The following is a 22,023-nucleotide window of genomic DNA, read 5'->3' as shown; positions in this document are numbered from 1 at the left end:
CAGGCCCTTGCTGCTGGGTTCTCTCCCCAGCTACACAGGGTCAGGCCTTGGCCCAGCGTTGGGGGTCTGCCAAGGTGTGACTGACAGGAGCTCACTTCCCTCTAGGTCTGTGTTGGAGACTCCACCCATCAGGTGTCTGTCTGGGGGAGGAGAGAGGCTTTCGCCTCCTTCCCCTTTGCTGTTTAAATTGGGTCTAGCTGAGTGTTTTACTTTCTGTAGGAGGAGAGATGAACAAGACTGTGACTTTCAGCTTGGAAAGGAGACGGCTAAGGGGAGATATGACTGAGGTCTATACAGTCATGACTGGTGTGGAGAAAGTACATAAGGAAGTGTTGTTTACTACTTCTCATAACACAAGAACTAGGGGTCACTCTATGAAATTAACAGGCAGCAGGTTTAAAACAAACACAAGGAAGTATTTCTACACACAACACACAGTCAACCCGTGGAACACTTTGCCAGAGGATGTTGTGAAGGCCAAGACTATAGCTGGGTTCAGAAAGAACTAGATAAATTCATGGAGGATAGGTCCATCAATGGCGATTAGCCAGGCTGGGCAGGGATGGTGTCCCTAGCCTCTGTTTGCCAGGAGCTGGGAATGGGCAACAGGGGATGGATCACTTGATGATTCCCTGTTCTGTTCATTCCCTCCGGGGCACCTGACACTGGCCATTGTCAGAAGACAGGACGCTGGGCTAGATGGACCCTTGGTCTGACCCAGTCTGGCTGCGCTTATGTTCTGCTTGCTGTCCCGCAGCGTTCCTGGGAGCTGCTACACACCTGCTGCAGCCTACCCAGAGACAGCTGCTTCCCAGCAATGGGCGAGCTCGTTCCCCTGCCTATCTTGGGCTCCAGGATTCCTTATCCTTCTGGGGACTGTCAGTAACCATGGTCATTGGGTGCATCTGACGACGGTTCCCCTTCCAAAGGTGCGATCACATGGTCACAGCACAGCGGTGAGGATGCTGGAGGAGCACCATGCTCCGCGGTCTGTAATGCCCACGCAGGGACAGGATGCGCTGGGGAACGTTGCCGAGGATGGACTGGCACCTGGAGAGTCAGATCTCCGTCTCACCCAGGGCCTCGCTGGCCAGCGGCTTGCTCCGGGTGCCAGCGTGCGAAGGGAGGGCCGCGTGCTCGTGGTTCGGGCTGGCTGCGTTTGGCCTTCTCTGGGCGCTGGTAGAAATGATGGCACAGGGGCCGACCTTTTTCCCAAGGGCTCAGCGCCCCCAGCGGGGGCCCAGTTCAGGGGGGCGGGAGGCCGGTTCTCAGGGGAATGTGGCTGTGTCCCGCTGCCGAGCACTGGGCAAACCTGCCCCGTAGGTGCCTAAACGGGGGGCTCCCTGGAAAACGGCCTAGCGTGCAGGGCCACACTGGATCCGGCCCTGCCAGGGCTTTGACGCCCACTTGGCACCGGTGTGAGGCCGGCCGGCGGCACGGGGAATGGGCCACTCTGCACCAAGGGTAGGTTTAGGAGGTTTTTCTCCAGTCCAAAGGGGGATCAAAGTCTTGGTCCGCCGGGGGAGGGATGGCACCGCCCATATCACCCCTGCCAGCTCCCAGCCCTGCTCTTCCTTGTCGCTCCCAGGCTGGGCGGCAAACTCCGGGCCCGTCCTCGGAGGCGCTGGGGCTGTGCGCCAAGGCGCCCTGGGAAATGGAGTCCCGCTTCCTCGCCAAAGAGCCTCCTGGAGAGGCAACTTTGGGGGACCCCTGGACTACAACTCCCAGCAGGCCCTGCGGTCCCCCCCACCTGCTGTAGGAGCGGCTCGGTAACAGATCAAGGGGGGGGAGGCATGTGTAAGTTTCATTTGCTTCCTTGTTAAATGCAGCTTGGAGCCGCCGGCCGGTCCGCGGCAGGAGACAGAGTGAGTCCGACCCAGCCCCCTGCCCAGCCCCCCGCGAACCCCGCTGCGGCCCCCTGCCGAGCCCCCCCCGCTGCAGCCCCCTGCCCAGCCCCCGGCGAGCCCCGCTGCAGCCCCCTGCCCAGCCCCCCGCGAACCCCGCTGCGGCCCCCTGCCGAGCCCCCCGCTGCAGCCCCATGTAGAGCGCCCTGCAGAGCCCCCCCGCGAGCCCCGCTGCAGCCCCCTGCCCAGCCCCGCTGCAGCCCCCTGCAGAGCCCCCCCGAGCCCCGCTGCAGCCCCCTGCAGAGCCCCCCCGAGCCCCGCTGCGGGCAGGGCTGGGCTCCGGGCGCGCTGCGTCCGTGGAGACGCGAACCGCAGCGGTGGCGGCTGGGGGGTGGGAGGGACATTGAGCCCCCGGGGGGCTCCCCCAAGGCTCCCGGTTCTGCTCGCCGAGCCCGGCCAGCCCCCCGCGGTCTCCCCGGCTGCCCCGGTCCCGGGTCGGAGAAGCGGGGTCTGGGCTGCCCAGGGGACCCCTCGCTGGCCCTGCGATTGTCCGCCCGGGGGGTCCCGCGGCTCTCCGCGGGAGCGGGGTCCCGGCCGGCTCGGGGACGTTGCGCTCCCTGCAGGGACCGGCCGGCGCGGATTAGCCGGCGGGATTTAATGGGTTTCGCGCTTCGCTGGCGCCGGGACACGAGCTGTGCCGGGGATGCGGGTTTGCCCGGGCTCCGCCGGAGCAGCGCCGCGGCGTTCCCGGCTGGGCTCCCCAAAGGCGCCCAAGGGAGTTGGGCGCCCGGGTCCCATTGGCTTGAAACCTCCCGTTGGCTGGCCCAGCGCGGAGGAACAGCAGCCGGGGAGCCATCCTGCAACGTGCCCCAGAGTTGCGGGGGCTGAGATCTGCGGCCTTTTGGGGGCTGCTGATGGGGGGTCTTGGCTGGCCCCCGATTGACCGAGCAGAGCTGGAGTGCGTGGGGGGAAGGGCAGCCCCTGGGCCCTCCAGACAAGACGCTCAGCAGGAGAAGCGGTGGCCCAAGGGGCTGGTGCGATGCTCGGGGGTGCAGACGGGGGAGGAGTGAGCGGATGTGGCCGCTCTGTCCCCCACGGGTGAGGCCATCCCCGATCCTGCGCCCAGTGCTGGGGTTCCCAAGGGCCTGACAAGGTGGAGAAAGGAGCCACAAGGGTTCCAGGGCTGAAGGAAATGCGGGGCAGAGAGACCTGCACAGCCATACACACCCGGCCTGGTGTACGGTGTAAGTACCTTCCTGGGCAGAAAATACCAGATCCAAAGGGATTTGGAATCCAGCATAGGGCCCAGCAGCGGGAAAGTGAAGTCAGAGAAATTAGAAACAAGGCTCATGTTAGAGGGGCCACAGGTGGTCTGGCAAATACCCTGGGCCCCTCAGGCTCATGTTGTGAGCAGGGCGGATGAGGAACCACTGGAACAAGCTCTCCAGGGCACTGATGGGTTCCCCATCTCCTGGGGTCTGCAGACCCAGACTGGCGACTTTCTGGAAGAGGGGGGCTTTAGCCAGAAACAAGTCACTGGGCTCAGTGCAGGGGGAACTGGCTGAAGTTTGAAGGCCTGGGATGTGCAGGTCAGACTAGCTGATCTAATGGTCCCTCCTGGCCTTATATGCTGTGAATCTATGAAAACCCGACATGCCCCCACACTCGGCTGGGCTGAGATAACTTTGTCCCCTTGTCGATTGCATCTTGGTGTGCAAGGCTGTGATCAGTCCTCAGCGTGTCACGAGCCGTGTCCTACGTGCCTCCCTCATCCCAGGACAGTCAGACTCCTGAGCAGAGGACAAAGAGGAACCAGGAAGGCAGAAGTTGCCAATCAGCTATTCTGAGGCCACTAGAAGAGCGGGTGGCAAGGTCTGGGTTTCCCTGTTGAAAAATAGTTTTGTTGCAATGGTGCAACAAAAATGGTGCAAAAAAATTTTTTTTGGGGGGGGGATCAGAAATTAAACAAAATGAAAGTTTTCGCTTAGTCTCATTAATATTTTTGTTCTGTTTCTGTTCCTGATGTTCAGATATTTGCCCCCCCCCGTACTTTTTTTTACTGGGAAAAGGTGAAGAGTTGGTGAGGAAGGGGCTTTTCTCCTGCCCCTAGAATCTGAAATTGGAACCAAACCAAAAATCGCCCGGCGAGATGAAACTTTGTTTTGTTTCGATTTTGGGGGGGTTCAAACCCAGAGAATTTAGTTGAAGCATTTTTAATAAAAAAAATGGGTTTGAATGTTTTTGGCAGGAGACACTGTTGATTTGTGTGGCCCGCTCTCACGGTCAGGCAGGGAGCGGCGTATGGCCGGGGTGGGTCTGAGACTTGGTTTTGAAGCCCCGCGGCTTCCTGGTACCACAAGTGCCCATTCTCATCCTGCCTGGGCATTGAGATCCCTGAGGCTTTGCCTCAGCGTCTCCGCTCAAATTTGCAGTGACCCAGGGCGAAACCTGGACAGCTGAGCACTTGGCTTATCCATCTGTGCTCCAGACCACAGTGTACAGGGTGCGGGTTGGGTTATATCTACCCATGTGCCACTCTGCGCAGGCATCTGGCTTAGAGTGCCAGTGAAAGGTGAGTCACGGGGGGCGTGTGGGCCTGACCCCCAGCTCAGGCGGGTCAGAGGAGCAGGAGGGATGGGACATGATGTCCAGTGGGGGACTCGGGGAGTGTGGCGAGAAACCACTGCTGGGAAAAGCTTGGGGTCTGGGCTTCTCTGCCCGCGGGCACAGCCCTGCTGTGGCTAGTGAGCGTTAGCCGTTACTGTGGTGGTGGTGCCCAGGCACACAGCAGGGATGCAGACACCAGGCCTGCCCTGCCCACTGCGGGCTTGACTCATCCCTGCCCATGCAAATGCCCTGGCTCTGGCTGGTTTGGCTTCACCCACTTTACAGCCCCATAAGCCACTGCAGGAAGTACATTGCCAGGCGGGTTCCAAATATCCCCTTTGGCCTGGTGCCTCCCAGCTGTGCTGGGGGAAGATGGGAGGCGATGGCTGGGCCTGCCCTGAGTGACGTTCTGTACGTGGCCCAGCCATCACCTCGGCTTCTCCCCACGGGGCAGGTGGCGATGCCTGGAGTTGAGTGTGTAGCTTGCCCTGGGCCTGAGATTCCCCCGGTGAGCCGTGTGCGCTGGTGTCCATGCCAAGGCTCTGGTTGGGTGTCTAGTAATGGCCCGTTTCATAATGCCCTGGAAGGAGGAGCAATGGGGCTGCCTGGCTTCAAACAGCAGCCCCAGGCCCAGTGTCCCCCATGGGGCTCAAGTGGGAGCATCTCCGCTCCCACCCTCCTAGCTGAGCTGGGCCAGATGAGGCTCCCCAGGGACCCCTCCTGCCGGTGCTGCCCCTTCACCAGCTAGAGGGGTCCCTGGGGTGCCCTGTGAGCCTCTTCCTGGCATCTGGGGGGCTCTTCTGGCCCCTGCGTCCAGGAGCGGCACCAATCTGCAGCTGTCCTGGCCCCATCAGCCCTGCCCTGGGGAGCTGGTGCCTCTCCTTGGCGCGTGGAGCCGGCTGCAGCCTGCCAGGACCTGCCGCTTGCGGCCCCACCCAGGCTCCAGCCACCTGTACAGTCCCCAGGAGTGAGGCAGCGTCTGGCTTGGGGAACGGGCGAGCCGGGGCCTGCCATCTCCTCAGCACGCTCTGCTCCTGTCCGGGCTCCTCTCGGCAATGGCCACTGCTCCTGGCTACCTGTACCCACTGCCGCCCTTCCGTTCTGCTTCCCCCTCTCCCAGCGAGCCCAGCCTGTCCCCGGATCTCCTGCCCAGCCCCCTTCTGACACCATCAGATGTGGGCAGCTGCAAGCTGGCTGCCCCCAGCCCGCTCCCAGGGCGAGCCTCAGGCTCCAGCAGCAGCTGCGGGGAATAAATAGTCCAGCAGCCGCAGTCTGAAACAGCAGCCGGCGCCTTCCGAGGGGGCCCAAGCTGTCATGGCCCCTCCTAGCACGGCCATTCCCAGACCAGCAGGGGTGGCTGGGAGGAGCTGGGGTCAGACATGCCCCCAAGGCTCTGTCTGCCTGCTCCATCTTGCCTCCTGCTGGACACGTGCCATCGTTTGGGGCTCCTGGCTTGTGCCCCCCCGCCCCTGGTGGCCCATCTCTAGCCTGGTACGGCCTGGGACTCTCACACCGCTTTACAGGGAGCCTTGCAGCCCCCGCCGGTCGGGCAGCACCATCGCCTGATTTGACAGTCAGCAGGTAGAGGGAATGGGACTTGGCCAAGGTCAGACAGTGAGTCAGTGCTGGCTGGGAGTAGAACCCAGGAGTCCGGGCTCCCAGCCCCCCTACTCTAACCACCAGTCCCCACTCCCCTGCCAGACCCAGGGACAGAACCCTGGAGTCCTGACTCCCAGCCCCCCTGCTCTAACCATTAGACACCACTCCCCCCTCACACCCATGGATAGAACCCGGGAGTCCCCTGCCAGCTGCTGTAACCTCTGACCAAACAGGTATCCCAGTAAAGGGGACCCTCCCCGCAGGCCTCTGCACTCAGCCAGCGTTCACCCTCCTGCCCAGGCCGCTCTGTGGTGTGTTTGTTCTGGGCGTGGTTGGCTCTGAGCCGGGGAGTCACAGGGGCTGGCAAAGACAATGCCCATGTGAGGGCTGCTTGGCTCGGATCTCAGGGGTGCTAGGAAGTCATCTGGAGGAGAGAGAGGGCAGGGCTGGAAGTGAAAGTGGCACAGAGAGGACTGTACAAGAGACCCAGGTTCAATCCCCAAGGCCGGGCTATCGTGCCTGGGGCCAGCTGGGGCAGGGAGCACCCTGTGATCCTGCAGTACCCCCTGTGGTGGGTCTAGACATGCCCCATGCAGATCTCCGTGGCCCAGGCTGCTCTCTGGAGGGGAGGGATGGAAGCACCAGAGCTGCCCTGCTTGGCCCCAGACGCCCTGGGAGCCCCTATGGGTTGCACCCTCCGTGCCGAGGTAGCTGAGGGCTCGGGGCTCGATTGGAGCTGCTGTCAGTGCGTCAGAGCAGGGTCCCGTTCTCAGGCTGCGTTAATCTGTCTGCAGGAGCCAGGCCAAGGAGCTGTGAGCGTGCTGACTCACGAACCCGCTCCCCCTCCAGATCTGGCCGACCTGGGAGCCAGGACAGTGCCGCCAGCCGGACCCCGGAGCCGCCGGCCTCTGAACCGCACGGTCTGTCTCCACGGGAAACCAGGGTGGGAAGGCGGCTTCTGGGCTCACCCCTGGGAGAGAGAAAGGCGTGGGGGGAGGGCTGGTAGACGGATGGGTGATGCTCCGTCCCTGCAGCGTCTCCTTTCCCCTGGGGGCCTGAGCCCTGTGCCGCACTGGGATCCCCTGGGGCCTGGGCCAGAGCGTTAGCCCTGCCCTCCAAGTGGGCACTGTCTGAGCCTGCACCCAGCCCGTGCGCTTCAAGGGGGCATCATGCAGCGGCCCCCCTTGGCCCTGTGCCGGGGAAGCAGGAGGCTCCTGCCTAGCTCTGCAGCGGGCATGCGGTGCTTTGTGTGCAGCATCCCGCCAGCTCCTGGCCAACTTCCCCACCAGCCACTGGGCCCCGATGACACCACGGACTGGCTGGAGCAATGGGCCCCCACGGCAGTGGACCCAGCGAGGGCCAGGGGGAGTGGGCGCCCCGGAGGCAGCGAGGCCAAGAGGAGCCCACCATGGGAGGCAGTTTGCCCAGCTGCCAGGCCCAGGGCACTTCCTCCCGCCAAGGCAGTTGTCTCAGCGCCGTCATGATGGAGATGGACGTGCCCCAGAGACCGTCTAGTCCACCCAGGCCCTGGGCAGGGTCATACTCCTGTCCTGTCCCTCGCTGCCCCTCAGCATCGGGAAGTTCTTCCTCAGGAGCCCCGGGGACCCAGCTGGCTCAGGCCCTGACCCAGGGTAGCAACCACAGCCTGGAGCAGGCAGGAGCCGGGAGCCCCCACCCCAGCCAGCTTCCCAGTCCCGCTATTCTGGTGCCTTACCCGTCCCGCCAGCAGACCCCGGCGTAGCCTGGAAGTGTTACCGAGTGGGCTGGGGTCTGACGGGTTGGACAAAGATCTAAGTCAGGGTTTGATGGCAGCAAAAATCGCCGTCCCGAGAACCCCACCCCAGTGTCTCCTTCAGAATCCACTGCCAGGCCCTGGACCCGGAGCCAAGTTCAGGGTATCGGGCCGGCTTCTCAGGGGCCTGGGCAGCTGCTGCGGCCATTGCTGTGCTGAAATGGGGGGTGCTCAGCATTCTGGGGTTCAGGGGCCCCCTCTGCAGGTTCCTCAGGGGGCGTGCCCGGTCCCAGGGCGCTCGCAGGCCCACAGCAGTGCGTCCGAGAGCAGCCAGGTTGCCAACCCGCCAGGGATGTGCTAGGGTCCCTTGGAAGGGAAGATGAAGCCGTGAGGAGAGCTGACGTCAGGGCAGCTCTGCCGGGAAGAGCCGGCCCGGTTCCCATGGCTCAGTCACAAGGCGCAGGGGAAGTCGCGGGCCGTTTATTACGCGGCAGTCGTGGGCTTGGCAAACGCACCGGCAGCTGGGCCAGGCGGACGTGCTGCAGGAGGAAATGCTTTACATCCCCTGCCACCGCTGGCCGTTCGCTGCTCCTGCCAGCGAACCCCGGTGCTCAGGCGAGGACAGATCGCACAGGCTCGCCCTGGAGGAGTTAGCTCAGTGGTGTCAGCAGGTGCAGGGCCGGGGGGCCAGGGGGGAGGCTAGGAATAGCTCCCGCCCCTCCCCCACTAGCCCCAGCTGTCGGGGATCCCGAAGCAGCTCGACCCCGCAGGGCTCCCAGAGGGACGGGCGCGTCTCCTGGACAGGCCCAGGAATCGCCCCCCACCCCCACCCCCTTTGGCTGGGAGTTTCCCAGGGGGCTCCCCTGTCCCCACCCACTGACCCCGCTCCCAGCCTGGGAAGCCAAGGCACGAGAAGGGAAGCAGATTTTACAGTGGCACGCAGTGGAGTCCTGGAGAATGAAACCCAGGAGTCCGGGTCGCCAAGGTGCCCCCACCCCCACTAGCCCCTGCTCCCCTCCCAGAGCCCAGGAGTCCTGCCTTCCACCCTGCCTTGCTCTAACCACTAGGCTTCTGTGCAGGATTTCTGAATGGGGGCTGGGGAGGGGATGGCCCCACACTCTGAAATTGGCAGCCCCCCCTTAGCCATCCTGTGCTCCCCTCCCTCCTTGCCGGCTGTCCTTTTGTGCGAGGGGAGCTCCTCCGCTGACAGTCCCTGCTCAGGCCGTGTGGGCGCTGTGAAGGCAGCCGGTTCCGTGTGACTTGGCCCCGATTCCCTGGGCGGGGGGGACCCCAATCCTGACAGGTCCTGCGTGGCCTGCCCCTTGGTGGCCAGAAGTGGGTGAAGCTGCTGCAGAGCCTTGGGCAGGTCCCTGGCCCCGACGTGTGGAGCGGGTGTGGGGCAGCAGTGGGGCAGCAGTGGGGGCAGGCTCAGCCCGCTGCTCTGTGCCAGGGAGGCCTTGAGGGCGGGAGGCTGCGTGCTTTTACTGACCCTCCCGTGGTCCCTTTATGGCAGCAGATGGTGTGTTGGGGGAGCCGCCCTGCCTTGGCCCTGCGTGTCTCCCCGCGTGACCTGGCAGGTGCCCATCCTGAAGTGCCGGGAAAAGTACAGCCGGCTGGACTTTACTCCCGCTAGGGCGGGGCCCGGCTCTTCACAGCCATCCTTCCCCGGGATGCAGGGATAGAATCAGCGTTCCTTCAGGCAGTCGGGACTAGTGGGTAGAGCAAGAGGGAGCCTGGAGTCAGGGCTCCTGGGTTCTGTTCCCAGCTCTGGGAGAGGAGCAGCATCCAGCGGTAAGAACGGGGGTGGGGAAGTCAGGACTTCTGGGTTCTAGTCCCAGTTCTACCACTGACTGGCTGGTGGACTTTGAGAAGGGCATAGCCCCTCCCTGCCTCAGTTTCCCTGTGTGTAAATCAGGGCTCTCCTGGGAGAGGGATGCCTGAGGGCAGCACACGGGGCCTCACAGGGGATCTGGCCCCCTCGGGGCATTTCGCAGCCTGAGTGGGGAAGGCCAGACCGGGCTTGACCCGGACAAATGGAGCTGGTGAGAAACACACACCTGCAGCTGCAAATCCCAGGCTCCTTCCGGTCCCTGAAGAACCAACCCCCCTGCCTTGCCCACCAGAGTGAGACAAGTCCTAGCTCATGCAGCATCCTGGGAAAGGGGTTTGGAGCCTGGCAGCCCCACACCGCTGCCCCTTTGGTCCCAGAGCCCAGCTCAGCCCTGCAGGGCCCTTCCTGTGCCCAGGACGCTCCTGATGTGCAGCTGGGGCGGTGGGAGGAAATTGGGTCCCATTAACGCCTGCGAGGGGCTGGCTCTGCCAGCAGGTTCAGGTGCACCTAGGCTGTGGGGTAGCCCTGGGTGCTGTCTCAGGTCTAGCGCTTTGATGGGGAGGGAACCATTGTTCATCTGGGAAGTCCCTGTGTGCTGGGCTGGGAAACAGCAGGCAGCCCAGGCTGGGATCCCTGGGTTAGCAACAGCCTCCCGCTCCGTATGGACCTGGGTCCTTCAGCACCGCTGGAGCTAAAGGGGCAGCTCCTTTATCTGGGCAGCAGTAGTAGACTGTTACCCTCTATGCTGAACAGCCCATGAGGTGGATACAAGATGTGTTTTACAAACTCCTGCAGTAGGAGCTGGGCTCTGTCCTCCTTACTCCCGTTCGATGCTGGTGTCTCTCCAGATCTATGCTGCTGTAACAGGAGAATCAGGTTCTGTCTCTCAAGACTCTGGGCGGGGATTTATCAGGTTCTGATTAAATGAAGAGTGTGACGAAGTGGGAATGTTCTTAATGTTTCCTTTGAATAGTGTGGGGGTGCCTCAGTTTCCCCTATGCAGTTCTTAAATATCTAGTTGGTGGCGTAAGGGTGCATGATCATTGCAGAGCCCTAGAGGGCAGGTGTGTGCAGGGGTCTGGACACAGAGAGTGGCCAACACCCTGTTTCCTGGCAACTGATGGCCTGGGCCCTTCAAGGGTTGGAGAACAAAGGAATCAGGTGACCTCCTGGCCCGGGACAGGGACAAAGCCCAGAGGAGGGGGGGCTGGAGGGGGTTTCAGTTTGGGGCTGGCTGGGACATGGAGTGAAGTGCAGACGTGGTTGTCTGGCTCACCGCCCCCCAAAATGGACCCGGCTCAGGAGTCCTGTTCTCTGCACCTACAAGCTCTGTGTTAGACCATGTCCCTGTCGTCTAATAAACCTTCTGTTTTACTGGCTGGCTGAGAGTCCCGTCTGACTGCAGAGTTGGGGGCAGGACCCTCTGGCTTCCCCAGGACCCCACCTGGGCGGACTCACTGTGGGAAGCGCACGGAGGGGCAGAGGATGCTGAATGCTCCGAGGTCAGACCCAGGAAGGTGGAAGCCGGGTGAGCTGTGTGTCCTGCAGACAGGCTGCTCCCAGAAAGGAGACTTCTCCAGAGTCCTGCCTGGCTTCATGGGGAGCAGTTCCAGAGCATCGCCCGGGGACTCCGTGACACCTGGTGGTAGGGGTGGGATGTACTGCACCCCATGGATGGCGCTTTCTCAGTAAGTGACTGGGGAGCAGTAAAACGAAGGGGGACTGACGAGGAGCAGGCATGCTGAAGGCTCAGAGAGGAGCGGTTTCGGGGGGCGGTTAACCCCTGGGAGTGTGTGACCAGCAAGAAGGACTGTGCAGTAACAGGGTTCCCCTGGGGATTGCAGTGAGCGGTCCCAGGGGCGGAGGAGTCTGCAGCTCGACCCTGGCAAAGAGGTGGTGACCTCGAGAAGGGCTGGCACACTAGGGGTTCTCCCTGGAAACCGTGGGGAGCTGAGAACACACGGGCCTGTGAGTCCACAACAACTTGGGAAGAGCGGAGTGACGGCCTGTCACCATCTCCTTAAGAAGCACATTGTAACCCTGTGCAGAAAGAGAGGGTTACACATTGGGAAGTTCACCAAAGCACAGTTAACCGTGCAGCTGGAGGAGGATGACCGCTCTAAGGAACAGATTCCTGACCCCAAATGGGGCTATAGCAGGATCTGGGAGCAGCTGGAATAGTAGCCAGGCATCCCCAAGACTCCTGTCCCCGACCAGACGAGGGTCTTCACAATCGGGTTCCCCATCTGGGGATCGGAGACGGACGGGATTGGAGCTGAGTCCGAGAGAGCAAGAGGACTGTGAGAGACAGCGAGAGCCGGAGAAAGAGCTGCAGAAGCAGCAGCAGCATGAACTGGCGGTGGGGGAGCGGAGAGGCCTAGGGGACCTCCCCGGGGTGAGTGGGGATAGACCCCGGGGGGCCAGTTCTACAGGGAACTTTGAGACTAAATTGCTGCCCCTGGTTAAGGAGGTGGGGGATGTGGATGCCACCTCACTGCCTTTGAGCAGGCTGGAGATTTGAACCAGGGGGACCTGCGGAAAAGCCCCGGTGTCTAGCTCCGTTGCTGGGTCCCAAGGCCACAGACTCCGTCAGCCAGATGGGTGGGGAGGTGGACAGGCTCCCACTCCTGGTCCCAACCTATATGTCTGTGTGGAGTTTCCTGGGGCCAGGCCCTTGGACCCCCAGTGGGAGCGGAAGGTGACGGTCAATGGGGAGACATTCCTGGGGTGGCGAGATCCTGGGACGGAGAGAACTGTTGTCAGACCCTGGGTGGTGCAGCCTCAGATGCTGAGGGGCTGGGTGAGGGTCCCAGGGACGAACCCCCTCGCCCTGCCTATGGCCCAGATCCCTGTGCAGACCCAGGAGGGGTCAGGCTGGCTGGTCGTTGGGGTTCTCCAGGATACCAGCTGCAAAACCCTGTTGTGGGGTGACTGTGTCTCTTTGGGACAGGATCCAGGCCCTGCTCCGGTAACTGCCAAGGGTTTGAATTTGAATCCAGGGAACCAATCGGCGGAGAGGGAAATGGTCAGTGAAAATGCAGATGACCTGGCTGGCAGCAGGGAGGAGCTGCTGGGCTCAGGCTACCTGCCTGCCTGTAACCAGACCCCTGGGGCTCCCCGCCCCCTTGCAAACCGGAGAGGGGGCTCACGCTGGCTCTGATGCAGTGAGGAAAGCAGGGAGCTCGCTGCCTACCCCCACTGGGACAGCAAGGGCAGCGCTGAGCACAGTGGGAGTTGAGACCCAAGCTGAGTGGGGGGGAGACACAGGCAGGGCAGGGGATCTGTGGGGAGTGGCAAGGTGCTGGGTAAGGAAAGTCTGGATGAACCTAGGCAGCCTTGTGAGCTGATGGCTGTGTCTAGTCAGCAGTGTGGGAAGGCGAGGAGAGTGGAAGATGAGTGTCCCTGGACCTTACCTGTTAGCTGGGTGGAGAACTGTGACAGGGAAGGAAATGTGCCCATGTCTGTCAGGGGTATTGACTTGCCTATGGAGGGAACTACCCTGATCTCCAAGCAGTTGTCTGTGACCAGCCTTGTGTGCTGGGACAAGGGGAAAGAGATCCCAAGCTGTGTGTCTGGGAAAGGAGAAAGTGTGTCTGGCTCCTCTTGGTCTGTGAAGCAGACAGAAGGGGCCTTTCAGGCTGTGATGGTTGTGGGTCGTGCAGTTGTCCCAGAGCTGGTTCTGGATTCAGCTAAAGCCCAGGAAGGGAAGGGTCCTAAGTTTGGGTCTGCTCGGGAGAATGGCCCTGTAACTAGGTTGCATCCCGTTTGTGTCTATGTAAAATCCCAGAGACCAGACAATTCTGGTGCTTGTATTTTGCCTGTTGCTAGGGTGTTGTTGGGAAAGGGTGGAGCAACTCTGTCTAATCAGGGTGAGATCCTAGCCAGGGCACAAGGAGAGCATGAAGGTGATGTGATTGTGTTACCTACTGAGGGTGTGGAAACCTGTAGCAAGGAGGAAAAGATTCCTGAACTTGTGTGTGGCAAAGGGAAGGAGAATGCTTCTGACCTTTTATCTAGGAAGTCTGTGAGTTTGCCTGAAAGGGGATTGTGTAGGAATCCACTGGATGGGCCAGAGGTAATTCTGGATGTAAGGGAGACCCAGAAAGAGTCTGTTGTTGCTCAGGAAAGTGTTCCTCTAGAGCAAGCCCTAGGTAAAGAGGGTAAGAGCAGAATTTCTGTGAGGGGTGAATTGTTGCATAGAAAAGCCCTAGGGAAAGGAATCCTCATGGAGTCTTTGCAAGCAGTTTACTGCAACTGAAGGGTGTGAAAGTGATTTAATCAAGAAAGTTTCAGTTCCTTACAGCCAGGAATTTTCTGTGGTGAATGGATCCGCTGACTTTCCTGTTGAAAGATCCAGTGTGGATAGCTTTGAGAAGGTCTCAGATGAAGTGAAAGCTGTTAAGAAAGTTAAACAGTCCTATGACCAAGTGGCTGTGTTTGGCCAGCTTGTTGGGGAGAAGACCCAATCCCAGTTTGACCCCCTGGGGTTTTGGGGTGGCCAAAGGGCACGGACTGCATAAACCTTCCCACATGCGGCCTGCGAGTGCTATCGACCACCCCCGACCTAAGGGAGGGCGTGAAACTGGAAGGGCCTGGTGTAACTCCTACCAAGGAACGGGAGAGATGCTGGGGCATCCATGGGAACGTTGGTGGCTTCGAACTTCCCCAGGTCACCGGCTAAAGTGATCCCGCTCAGTTCGATCTCGAAGGGGGGAGAGATGTGACGAAGTGGGACTGTTCTTAATGGTTCCTCTGAATAGTGTGGGGGTGCCTCAGTTTCCCCTATGCAGTTCTTAAGTCTCTAGGGGGTGGGGTAAGGGTGTATGATCATTGCAGAGCCCTAGAGGGCAGGTGTGTGCAGGGGTCTGGACACAGAGAATGGTGGACACCCTGTTTCCTGGCAACTGCTGGCCTGGCCCTTCCCCCTGCAAGGTGAGAGCTAAAGGGCTGGAGAACAAAGGAATCAGGTGACCACCTGGCCCGGGAAAGGAACAAAGCCCAGGGGAGGAGGGGCTGGAGAGAGTTTCAGTTGGGGGCTGGCTGGAGACATGGAGTGAAGGGCAGACGGGGTTGTCTGGCTCACTGCCCCCCAAAATGGACCCAGCTGAGGGGTCCCGTTCTCTGCACCTACAAGCTCTGTGTTAGACCATGTTCCTGTCGTCTAATAAACCTCTGTTTTACTGTCTGGCTGAGAGTCCCGTCTGACTGCGGAGTTGGGGGGCAGGACCCTCTGGCTTCCCCAGGACCCTGCCTGGGTGGACTCGCTGGGGAAAGCGCACGGAGGGGCAGAGGATGCTGAATGCTCCGAGGTCAGACCCAGGAAGGTGGAAGCCGGGTGAGCCGTGTGTCCTGCAGACAGGCTGCTCCCCGAGAGGAGACTGCCCCAGAGTCCTGCCTGGCTTCATGGGGAGCAGTTCCAGAGCATCGTCCGGGGACGCCGTGACAAAGAGACTTTAATGCAAATTGAAATTTGCCCCCCATCCCCCTGACTGCTCCCCTCCCAACACCCCTCTTGAATGGGGTTTGTGTTTGGAGTCAGATATTCTCAGCTCCAGCAACCCAGCCCCAGCTGGCTCCAGGCAGCAGGATCCCAATGACCCCCCCCCCCCCCCCGCCCCTTCCCAGAGTTAAATAATAACCCAGGGCAGCAGGCAAAGCACGTCCTGCCTGAGCCCTGGGCCCTGCGTTCCTGGCTCCGTTGCTAGGATCTGGGCTGAGGTAGTTTAACGATTTGAATAACCATGAGGGTTAATTTAACCCCTTCGGGGCCTCCTAGGCAGCTGTGTGGCTGCACATGGCCTCCCTAGATCCTGTCAAGCGAGGAGACGGGCTTCCAGATGAGACCTTAGGTGTGGTGTGAGTCCAGGACCTGTTATCCTGGCTCTGCCACAAGTCCTGGCCCCAGGTCATACCTCAGTTTCCCTGTCTGTATCCCGGGGATAATGAGACGGGTCCATCCCTGGGGGGATGAGTTTGTCGACGGAAAGTGCTGTATAAGCAATAAAAGATCCCGCAGCATCTTGGAGCTGACTTGGCTTCTGCCCCAGCAGCCTTGGCCTAAGTGGCCCCTCCCCGTGCAGTGTTTCTCTGCCTGACTGCTCCACCCCACCCCAGAGGTGGCTGCTTTTCGGTGCTACTGTGTGTATGGAGGTGCAGGAGCTGCGGAGCATCATTGAAAGTGGGGGGTACGGATTTGCCCCCTGAACCTCCTCTTCCCCTCTCAGCCCCCCTCCCGCACCAGCAACCTGACCGTCCCCCAGCCCAGGAGCCCCTACACCCACTCCCCCAAGTGTGAGTGGCAGTGTGACCTGGCACACGGGGTCACAGTGCTGCTCAGGTTTGACCAGGCCAGAAAGTGGTGGGTGAGGATCATGGCCCGGGTGGCCCCCCTGGCTCCGCAGCCCATGTGGGGTGGCAGAGCACTTGGGAGACATCCACCCTCTGGATGTGATGGGGTGAAAAAACACCAAAGGTTATTGTGATGAACAAGAATGGGAACACTCGCACGAGGATGGGAAATGAGAGGTTTCTGCAGAGCTGTGACCCCATATGGGGGGAGAGCGCAGGGCTGGGAGAGCAGGGGCTGTGGGTCGGGAGTGAGGAGCACTGGGGGGGCTGTGGGTCAGGAGTGAGGGGCACTGGGGGGGCTGCGGGTTGGGAGTGAGGGGCACTGGGGGGGCTGCGGGTTGGGAGTGAGGGGCACTGGCAGAGCCAGGAGGGAGCTGTCACGGAGTCCCCGGGCGATGCTCTGGAACTGCTCCCCATAAAGCCAGGCAGGACTCTGGGGAAGTCTCCTTCCTGTGAGCAGCCTGTCTGCAGGACACACAGCTCACCCGGCTTCCCCCTTCCTTGGTCTGACCTCGGAGCATTCAGCCTCCTCTGCCCCTCCGTGCATTTCCCACAGCCAGTCGGCCCAGGCGGGGTCCTGGAGAAGCCAGAGGGTCCTGCCCCCCCAACTCCGCAGTCAGACCTGACTCTCAGCCAGCCAGTAAAACAGAAGGTTTATGAGATGACAGGAACATGGTCTAACTCAGAGCTTGTAAGTGCAGAGAACAGGATCCCTCAGGTGGGTCCATTCTGGGGGGCAGTGAGCCAGACAACCCCGTCTGCCCTTCACTCCGTGTCCCAGCCAGCCCCAAACTGAAACTCTCTCCAGACCCTTCTGCTCTGGGCTTTGTCCCTTTCCCGGGCCAGGAGGTCACCGGATTCCTTTGTTCTCCAACCCTTTAGCTCTCACCTTGCAGGGGGGAAGGGCCTAGGCCATCAGTTGCCAGGAGACAGAGTGTAGGGGTGCCTCAGTTTCCCCTATGCAGTTCTTAAGTCTCTAGGTGGTGGGATAACGGGGTGTAATTGTTGCAAAGCAAAGGGTCAGTGTACATAAATGGCCGACACTCTGTCTTCTGGCAACTAATGGCCTGGGCAGGGGGCTGCGGTTCGGGAGTGAGGGGCACCTGCAGGGCTGGGGGGAGCCCAGGGCTGGGGTAGCAGGGGGCTGCGGGTCGGGAGTGAGGGGCACTGGCGGAGCCGGGGGGAGCCCAGGGCTGGGGTAGCAGAGGGCTGCGGGTCGGGAGTGAGGGGCACCGGCGGAGCTGGGGGGAGCCCAGGGCTGGGGTAGCAGAGGGCTGCGGGTCGGGAGTGAGGGGCACCGGCGGAGCTGGGGGGAGCCCAGGGCTGGGGTAGCAGAGGGCTGCGGGTCGGGAGTGAGGGGCACCGGCAGGGCTGGGGGGCCCAGGGCTGGGCTAGCAGGGGCTGTGGGTCGGGAGTGAGGGGCACCGGCAGCCGAGGGGAGCCCAGGGCTGGGGTAGCAGAGGGCTGTGGGTCGGGAGTGAGGGGCACCGGCAGGGCCAGGGGGCCCAGGGCTGGGCTAGCAGGGGGCTGCGGGCTGGGGGTTACCAAGGCGACACGCAGGCTGCACCCTGGTATCTAACCCGGCTCCTCGCTCCGGCTCTTCAAACCACCTGCTCTGCCCCCCTCGCTGAGCCTGCAGCCCCTGGCGCCCTCTGGTGGCCAATCCATCTCCTCACTGCCATTCTACCAGTGCCATGGGGGGCATGGCCCCCCAGCGCCATCTCCCCTCACCTCCAGATGAAACCGTCTCTGATCCCCCCAGGCTGATGACGAGGCTGCCCGGGCCGCCCTGTAAGGCCCCCGCCAGCCCCACCCTCAGCCTCTGCCAGATCCCAGTGGGAACCTTGGCCCGGTGCCCAGGCGGGAAAGGTGGCCGTGCCCAGAGGCAGCTCCCAGGGTGTGCAGGAGCCCTGGGCCCTGGCTCTGGAGGGGGGCGTCACTCCTGGGGCATGCCCGGCTCGTGGGTTTCCAGCTGCCTGGCCCAATGCTGCCCGTCTGGGGATGCCAGGGCTGTGGGAGCAACACAGAGACACGTGTGTCCCAAGCTGGTGGCCAGGACGTGGGTTCCACTCCCTGCCCCCCATGGCTCGCCCTAATGCCCAGCGCTTTCTCCCTAGGTGTGGGACGGAGACGGGACCTTGGGACTGGCCCAGTCCCTGTTGCTGCTTCCTGAAGCAGGGGGTGGTGCCACGCTCCCCACATGGCAGCTGGGTGCCCCCCATAAGGCCGGTCAAACTGGACGCCTCGGGCCCACGTGAGACACCCTCAGGCCAAAGCCCACCCGCCCGCCACTCCCACCTCAGCTGGGACTCACCAGCAGCCACCCTGCACCATGCCGGCCAGGGGCCGAAGGGATCGGCTGTGGGCAGATACCACGATGCCACCACCATCACCGGTGGGTACAGCTGGGACCTGGGGTAACCATCCAGGGGTTGGCCTATCGGGGGGCTGAGCGGGGGTGGGTCCAAGGGCTGCAGAGTTCACAGTGGGGACCCCACCCTCCAGGGCACTGAGGGGCCTTCTGCCTGTGGGGGACCCTGTCCGGCGTGCCTCACGGGAAGGACCCGAGCGCCACTGGCCACCCCTGCTGCCATCCCAGGCCCAGCAGCCTGTCAGGGAGATGGGCACCCAGGGGCAGGTGACCCCAGAGCATGCCCTGGGCCTGGCCAGGCTGCTGTCCTGCCTCCCCCCCCCACACTTCCCCTTGGAGATTTTCTTCGCTGCCCGGGCTGTGGCCAGCAGGTGGCGGCAGGACCTTTCCCAGAGCGGCAGGGCTGTGACTCGGGAACGTGGGGTCCGGGGAGTCTGGGGCTCAGTCCTGACACGCTCCGCGCCCGGCCTCCAGGGGCCGCTCGTCCTGTGCGCCCACAGCCAAAGAAAGGCAGAAGCCAGATGGACTCAGGGCAGTCGGGCAATTGAGGGGGCACCGGCTCCCATCTGCCTCAGGACGGGGGACTGCCTGGCTCTGGGGGGACCCAGGACCTGTCCCCTGTAGGGGTCGCAGGCTCCCATCTGCCCCAGGACGGGGGACTGCCTGGCTCTGGGGGGCGGGGATGGGGACCCAGGACCTGTCCCCTCTAGGGGTTGCGGGCTCTGATCTCGCCCTGGGCGGGAACTGGAAGTCGTTGTCCTCAGCTGGTCAGAGGCCCCATGTGAACTGAGCCAGCGGGCTGAGAAGAAACACAATGAATCCCCGAATGACAGCGACACTGACGCGGTGGGAACCAGCCCTCGGGGGGGACCCGAGCAAAGAGACAGGAGGTGGAAGGGTCTTGTGGTCCCCGAACACGGACTGTTGCTCTCCGAGCGGGTGCCTGCGCCCTGGGGCCTGACCGGGGCCTCTGGCTGCTGCCGGAATATAAATGGTTAATCACAGTGACCTGGGCCCCTCTGGGTCAACAACTCCCTCTGGGACTTGGGGAAGTCACCTCAACTCTCTGTGCGGCCCCTGCTAGCCCAGCCCTGCCGGTGCCCCTCACTCCCGACCCGCAGCCCCTGCTAGCCCAGCCCCGGGTACCCCCCGCAGCTCCGCCGGTGCCCCTCACTCCCGACCCGCAGCCCCTGCTAGCCCAGCCCTGGGCCCCCCAGCCCTGCCGGTGCCCCTCACTCCCGACCCGCAGCCCCTGCTAGCCCAGCCCCGGGTACCCCCCGCAGCTCCGCCGGTGCCCCTCACTCCCGACCTGCAGCCCCTGCTAGCCCAGCCCTGGGCCCCCCAGCCCTGCCGGTGCCCCTCACTCCCGACCCGCAGCCCCTGCTAGCCCAGCCCCGGGTACCCCCCGCAGCTCCGCCGGTGCCCCTCACTCCCGACCTGCAGCCCCTGCTAGCCCAGCCCTGGGCCCCCCAGCCCTGCCGGTGCCCCTCACTCCCGACCCGCAGCCCCTGCTAGCCCAGCCCCGGGTACCCCCCGCAGCTCCGCCGGTGCCCCTCACTCCCGACCCGCAGCCCCGCCGGTGCCCCTCACTCCCGACCCGCAGCCCCTGCTAGCCCAGCCCCGGGTACCCCCCGCAGCTCCGCAGGTGCCCCTCACTCCCGACCCGCAGCCCCTGCTAGCCCAGCCCTGGGCTCCCCCCAAGCTTTGAGAACCCCCCACCCCACAGATCTGCCTGTGCTTCCCACTCCCACAGCTGCCTGCTATCCCAGTCCTGGGCTCCCTGCGCCCCACAGCCCTGCCAGTGCCTCTGAATTCACCCCATGGCTGTCCCTCCTTCTAGCCCAGTCCTCCCACCCAGCTCCCCTCCCCGCCTCACTGAGCCCCGTTCCTCTCCCCCCAGACCTGTGTAGCTGTGGCAACGTCCCCGAGGTGGAGATCATCAGCCTGCTGGGGGAGCAGCTGCCCCATTACACCCTGCGGGCTGACACCCTCTTCGGGTACGAACACGACGACTGGCTGCGCACGCCCCTGCTGGCCCCCGAGGCGCCCACCCCCCTGACGCCCCAGCAGATTGAGGAGACCCTGAAGTACTTCCGTGAGTGTCGTGGGGCGCCCCTGGGGGCCAGCGAGGGGACGTGGGGGGAGCTGGGTACTGGGGTCCCATTGGGGGTGCAGGGGGAAGGGGCTAGGGGCCCTGAGCCAGGGCAAGGAGCAGGGCTGGGGGGGGCTAGCTGGTGCCCCTTCCTGGGCCAGCCCCCCGCAGGGCTATGGGGCAGCTCCCCCCCCCCCCTGTGTCCAGGAGACAAGAGCAGAGCGGGAGTTAATTGCAGCTAATTAGGTTGCATGGGTGCAGTGCGGGGATTTCCAGGCTGCAGCCTCCGTCCTCTCTCAGGGACCCCTGCGCTGCCGGATGGGATCAGGGGGCTAGTGAGGGGGGTTTACAGTGAGGGGCTCCTCGGGAGGGGACAGCAAGGACGGTTTGGAGGAGCCTCTGGGGTGCACCCCCAGCTCCCTCTGCCCCCCGTTAGGCAGGGGCTGGTGGCCTTTCCCTCTAGGATCAGGCCTCCCCATGGGACCCAGGCCATTACCAGCTGGTGTCAAATGTGTCTTGCCCCTCATGGGGCGCCTGGCTGCTGTGCGGGCCCCACACCCTGCACCCACTCCAGTGACATTCTGGGCACAGGTTCAGGGGCCTGGTTCCCCACCCAGTGTCGCTGCCCCATGGGCTGAGCCAGTGGGAGCTGGACCAAGCCACTAGGTGTGTGCTGTCCCACCCCCGCTGCCCGCAGGGGGACCCCCAGCTCTGCCGCCTTCAGGGGGGTCCTCCAGCTCCGCAGCTCTCTGGGGGACCCCCAGCTCCACTTCCTGCAGGGGGACCCCCCAGCTCTGCCGCCTTCAGGGGGGTCCTCCAGCTCCGCAGTCTCTGGGGGACCCCCAGCTCCACTTCCTGCAGGGGGACCCCCCAGCTCTGCCGCCTTCAGGGGGGTCCTCCAGCTCTGCAGCTCTCTGGGGGATCCCCAGCTCCACTTCCTGCAGGGGGACCCCCCAGCTCTGCTGCCTTCGAGGGGACCCCCAGCTGCTGGAGTCCTGGAGCAGCCCACGCATAGAGGAGCTGGAACCCGGGGACCAGGACGCACGTTCACAGAGCCCCCATTCTGGGGGCGGGGGGGAGACTTGTGCCCTTTGACCCCTTGGGACTGGTGAAGCTGGGGGGGCCAGGAAGGGAAGCACCATGGGGCCAGGTGGCTCCCCCTCTCTGGGGGCTTTGGGGTCAGAGGTTCGGTGTGGGGCACAGACAGGATTAGTTCTGATTCGTTTGTGATTATTGTCCATGTGTTGTGAGAGCAAGAGGGGAGGGGGCAGATTAGAGCCGGGGGGGGGGGGGTCCTGACAGGGAGGGAGTTATGGGGGCAGGGCAGGGACTGTAGATGGGAGAGGGGAGGAGGTCTAGGTGTGGGGTGGGGAGGGCGTATAAATGGGCCACTGAGAATTTAGCCAAATTTGCCCAGTCCCACTGGGCCAGCTCCGGGAAGGGACCTTGGGCAGATGGCAGCAGTCCCTCCCCTCTGGGACACCCCAGACCAAGGGGCATGGCTGCCCGCGTGTCTCCGACTCCCCCACCCCGGTCAGTCCATGTGTGCTGGGCGGGGCGTGCTGGCTCCTCTCCTTGATCCCGCGTCCTGGCCCATTA

General features: G+C 63.0%; 1 long non-coding RNA gene across 2 annotated transcripts; it reads left to right on the top strand.

Annotated features, from left to right (window-relative positions):
- Positions 1 to 1,782: 1,782 nt before the first annotated feature.
- On the top strand, positions 1,783 to 18,164 carry LOC140903853 (uncharacterized). Of its 2 annotated transcripts, none has more exons than XR_012156349.1 (3): positions 1,783 to 1,865; positions 6,845 to 6,970; positions 18,079 to 18,164. It is a non-coding gene; the product is annotated as an uncharacterized lncRNA (long non-coding RNA). The 2 variants fall into 2 exon arrangements; XR_012156350.1 differs by having other exon boundaries at positions 6,845 to 12,008.
- Positions 18,165 to 22,023: the final 3,859 nt, after the last annotated feature.

The sequence above is a fragment of the Lepidochelys kempii genome, chromosome 27, assembly GCF_965140265.1.
Source record: "Lepidochelys kempii isolate rLepKem1 chromosome 27, rLepKem1.hap2, whole genome shotgun sequence".
Lineage (NCBI taxonomy): Eukaryota > Metazoa > Chordata > Testudines > Cheloniidae > Lepidochelys > Lepidochelys kempii.
The sequence above is the reverse complement of the archived record's forward strand: the minus strand, read 5'-3'. Positions and strand labels throughout refer to the sequence as shown.